We start from the raw sequence: 5453 nt of genomic DNA, 5'->3' as shown, positions 1-5453 counted from the left end.
CCAGTATACATGTATGCAAGCTTAAGACTGTATCGTATATATTCCATGCACAAACATACTAACTGGAATAAAGCTATGCCTTTTTTCCACTTTTAGTGAGCGGAGAGAAAATACCCTCTCATGTCTTTGCAAAATGAGGATGCAGGTGGAATATAATGTAGCTCTCGATCTTTATCTTTGTGACGTATTGTAAAAGTGGAAGTTTCTCAGTGGTTTTTGGGGGCATTTTGTAGGATAAGAAACCAGCAGGAAAGTAAAAGCACCCAACTTTTACTTTTTTGCTGTTATATGTTACACCACTGATGTTTTAATTCTGCGGAATTTAAAAAAATTGAAATTCATTTTACCCAGCTGAGTGCAAAAAATTCCTCCCGCGAAAATTTCCACTGTTACGGTATGTTGTAGTGACAAACGTGGTCATATGATATCATGCTATACCTAGTGTATCCAACAGCTGTCAGTCTCCACAGGTTGAAGTACATGTTGAGTTCACCTAACATAATAGAACTTTAGTAAAGTACCAACACTATCATGCTGTAAGGTAATATATAGTTATATACATAACGATACCGGGTATATAGATATATATGTATCAACATCAAAGATTTAAATGTTCTTTCACTGTAAGGGAGCTACGATCAAATGTATCAAAATGTATCAAATCTTACTTCCATTTCTAGCTTATTCACAGTGGGTCAAGGGTGGGTAAACCTTGCGATTTAACTCTTTCCGTTCCAGGGACTTTGGACGTTGTGTACAACACTATGAGGTTTTCTGAGCCAATCCACACTCCAGAACACACAGATGGTCAATGTATGACTATCTGTATGACAATTATTACTTCTAGAGTTAAAAAAAATCTGAATCTATCAATACGCCCAGCACTTAGGAGCTTGACAAGCGATACCATATTATACATCTTCTCATTATGTGCTAGAACTGGAATCACAGTTGGAAAAATGCTTGTGTGTACAAACCCTCTTGTACATGAAATGCCAAACTGGAGGCTCTGTGGTTGTGCTTAACTACAGTATTCATTCCCTGTGTCTGACCCACCCCGACTATACTTGCTTTTGGTTTTTGCTTGGTTGGTTTTGTTTGGGGGAGACAGGTTGGGATAGGGAGGTAAAGCTTGGGGAAGCTGTCGAGGCAAATGTTGGTTGTACACGTATGCATGTTACTTATAGAGAGAGGAATGAGCATGGTGTGCAAATAAGTTGTGCCAACCATTATCTCCCATGCATCGCTGATAGTAGCAGTCACTTTATACCAGTTTACCCCAGTGCTCCCCTCCCCCCCCCCATCACCACCACCCCCACCCCCCATCACCACCATCCCCCCCATCTCCACCACCCTGATGTGTCTGGTGATTCAAATGGTGATTGACTCGCTAGCCATGAGAACCGATGTCAGAATTCTGTGTTTCTCATTTACATTTGACAAACAACAGCCTCAGTCGTGATATCTGAGTGCTCATATACTACACTTGTATGGTAGATATTCATGGCTATGCCATATGTATAATGGAACTACATGTGTTATCCCCACAGTATTTCAATTTGTGTCGCTTGTATCCGTGTATTGGAATGATCAGTTATGCCGTAGCGGGTAGTTCTTTGGTAAGAAAATATTTCCCCTTTAATAACACACCAACTTTCTTTATATGATATGTTGCGTGATGTACATGCTTTGATGCATACACTGCCATCTGAGTTCTGTTTCTATGCATACTGGGCTGGAGTAGTGTTCACTGTAGAGTGTTAGTGTGTGAAACCTGTTCTGAAATGTAAACATGTTTTCTTCATAGAAATGTGCACAAATTTGACTGAGACAGCTGCTATTTTGAAGATAATACAGCATTCTTTATGTTATGTTTTAGAAATTCATTTCACATGTTAAGTGCTACATACCACAGTAGCTCTGCTTTCAGTCATAACAGTTTTAAAGCAAAATGTTATCTTTGCCTTCAAAATGTGAGTATCATATAAAAATTCTTCTTTAGTTTTACATTAAAGAAGGGAAATTGAAAAACTAGAAAAATCCTCATGTCTTGTCCCACATCAAACACTCAAAATTTAGGAGTTATGCTGACCTTAATGAAACCATATCAATGAAATAATTATTACTTACAATTTAATCAGAGTGTTCAAGACTAGTGAACATTTCAGCTTCATAATGCAAGTGTCAGGGTAGAGATGCTGTGTGTAGTGCAAAGAACGGATACACTCTGCCTTGTACATAATAGCGTGATGAGGATGTTAAAGGGACAGTTCACCTCCCATTTTGTAAATATTGTCTATCACTGCCACAAATACACTCCACCAACATTAAGGTATATTGCAGCTCTCTTTCACGTTAGTTGGTTTAAGTCAAGTAAAAAGACGTGGGGCAAAAGCGGGTCGCTGTTTGAGCTTTCATCGTTGTGCAATTTGGTCTGCATCTTTCTTCATCAGACTAAAGGTGTAGCAAAGGTTATTGAGAGTTTGATTGAAAGCAAGGATGCCAGTTTATAGCACTTTTTTTTCCTCCATGCATTCAATATTGTGTGCACAAGGTGCGCATCACGAGCGCCAAGTGTGATGTCCCATTAGGCTGGGGTTGGAGATGCTCTCTTGTGCTATCTAAGCCTTATATTTAAAAAAAAAAATCATGAATGACAAACTAACGTTGGGTGGGAGGAAGGCAATTTCTAAGTGGGAGACACACAGCTAGAACAGGAGAGATTCAAACTGAAGCGGGAGATTCTGAGAAAAGAGCCTCAAAAGTTGGACAGGTTGAGTCTCTGTGAATTTTATTTGCGTGGTAATCCTTGAAGCAGAATTGCCTTCTTTGTATTTTTATTACATGGAGACAATGAGGTGAGCAAGCTTTGATTGCGAAGTACAGATGCCCCCCCCCCCCCCAAATAGTAGGACATTGGGCATGATTTTACTTGCCTTAAAGAGATTTCACACTTTGTACTTTGGTGCTTAGGGTGCATTTTAAGCTGCAGTGTGTCCAGAGCAGTTAGGGCTCCTGCCAAAGTGCTCATTCCCCATTGTTTTGGGGTCGATTATTGAGCGCATGTTTCTGTATTAATTGTCAAATCACCCGGCTGTGAGGAAATACCCCTATCATCATGTCTGTCATGAGGGAAGTACATGGACTAAGCAGTGGACTCTTGTGTATATGCAATATCATGAGTCCAAACGTATGTGGGCATTAGAATTATCACAAGGCGATCTTGTGTACTCAATAATGCAGCAGTTGTGAATTTATTGTGAATGAATTTAATTCACAATTTATTAATTTATTGTGAGTGCACAGAGAAATGATATGGCAGGGGCTGCCACATCAACTTTGATTGCTCAAAGAAGTAGTGAATCAGTGTGAGAACGTTTCGTACATTTTACATCCCAAACAATGCCATACGCACCAGATGGGAATTTTTCCACATTTTGTTTTTGTCACAGAGAGTATTTAAAAGCAAAATGGTTAGTAGGGATGGATTCACGCCAGCAGCTTTCTATAACTCATAGTCATTTATTCTAGCATTGGAGAAAATGCCCGAAATACCAGACTTACGACCAGTATCCAGTGCTGCAATGCATTCTTTTGAAACCTTGATGCTGACTTGCCATATGCTTGCCATCCAGGATATATTGGTACAGATACATTGTAGGAGCCAGTATGATGTAGGTCACGGAAAGATAAGCTGCATGAATTTTGTAGAGGCAAAATTCATCATCTCACTTTTTTTTTCTTTCTTTACTGCAGTACCAGCTGTTTTACTGCTGCATTGTGTAGGACAGATGTGTGTTCTGATGTATTGGTTTAAAAAATGATTTCATATCCCAAATGTGTCAAGTGAGTAAATCTTAAAGGGCGGCGGTACCTGCAAATTCATAGATTTCCTCGTAGTGCTTTCACAGTTAAAAACAAGTTTTTTAACTCTATGCTCGACTGCAAACAAATTGTAAATCTTGCATTTACATGTACATATGTGGTCTTTGTTTGTACATGCCTGGGCCTGTATATTACATGTATAAAAGACAAAGAGAACTACTTGTAAATTATATGTATATTGTGTCTCGGAAACTTGGTGCAGTCATGTTAATGCCATTTGAAAGTTTCTGGGATAAACAATAACTAAAAAAAAAACATGAATGAAAGGGGAGGAAAATTGTACATACAAGTATGTCATAGCATGATAGTGCTGATGACCGATGGGCTATTTAGTTTTTATTCTTATGTGCTGTAGCACATTGCAAACATGCATGGCACAGGATGTTTCAAAAGTTATGATAGATATAAAATAAACTTGCTAGGGACATATGAATCTATTCATGAAGGAATTCACACATCTAAACAGATATATCCTTATAGCTATATAGACTTATAACCGTGTTCACTCTCTCTCTCTCTCTCTCTCTGTTGCTGAAATGAACATGCATGCATTTTGCATGACGATATAATGGACTATGTATGGAGTACTGTAAAACACGATATTTTCGCGGCATGAAATTTTCGCGAATTGGAGGCGACAGCCTTTTTCGCGGCATGAAATTTTCGCAAGTTGCCTCTAACATTCAATGCATGTAGTGTAGACAAGGACTTTTCTGTGCATTTTAATTTCGCGACTCTTGGCTCTCGCGAAATTAAAATGCACGCGAACATTCCTCGTTTTACAGTATCCACCAAGTTTTTTCTTGATATTCAACTTGAGTGATGTTTGGTATATTGTTTCTTCCCACCACAACCTCTTCTTATGTACAAGGCTTGTTTAAGATAAATTTGACTAGACAGATTATCACTATCATAACCTTTTATTATTATCCCTGTCATTGTTGTCTTCGTCATCATCATCATCATCATCGTCATAACCATCACCATCACTTTTGTCATACCACCTCCACAATACTCATCATCATAATCATCATCAAAAACACACCAGTAACATCCTCCCCTTACTCATCGTAATCATCATCTTTGTCATTATCAATATCCTGTGAGCCCACTGATGTTGTGTAGATAATCAAACAGATGTATTTTAGTGGGGATCACTTTGGCAGAATATGAGATTCCCCCACCCCTAGATTGCTGACTGTAGAAAAAAGACAAAACGCAACAACGAAAGTGTAACCAGTGGGAGCTCATGCAATATATATTTTCGTTTCGAAGACTTGGGTATGTATATAGAAATATTATCAGCGTCATCTGTGTTATACAATATGTACATGCTTGGATATCTTGTGTGAAACTTGAATGTCGGCCGTCACTGTGAATTACATGCCAAATATGTGATCAAATGTATCATACACTTTAACTGTGGTGAAATATATTTATATTGAATGTCGGCACTGCGTGTATGAGATGTAGACAGGAGCGAAGATAGGGTTTGTATGAAACCGATGCAATGTTTAGGCCTACTATCATTTTGGGTGTATGTTCTTTCAGCTTAAACAATGTGTGTA

Source organism: Diadema antillarum, unplaced genomic scaffold (genome assembly GCF_040938485.1).
Source record: "Diadema antillarum isolate AM-2024a unplaced genomic scaffold, OU_Dant_1.0 scf00000035, whole genome shotgun sequence".
Classification (NCBI taxonomy): Eukaryota; Metazoa; Echinodermata; class Echinoidea; order Diadematoida; family Diadematidae; genus Diadema; species Diadema antillarum.
The sequence above is the reverse complement of the archived record's forward strand: the minus strand, read 5'-3'. Positions refer to the sequence as shown.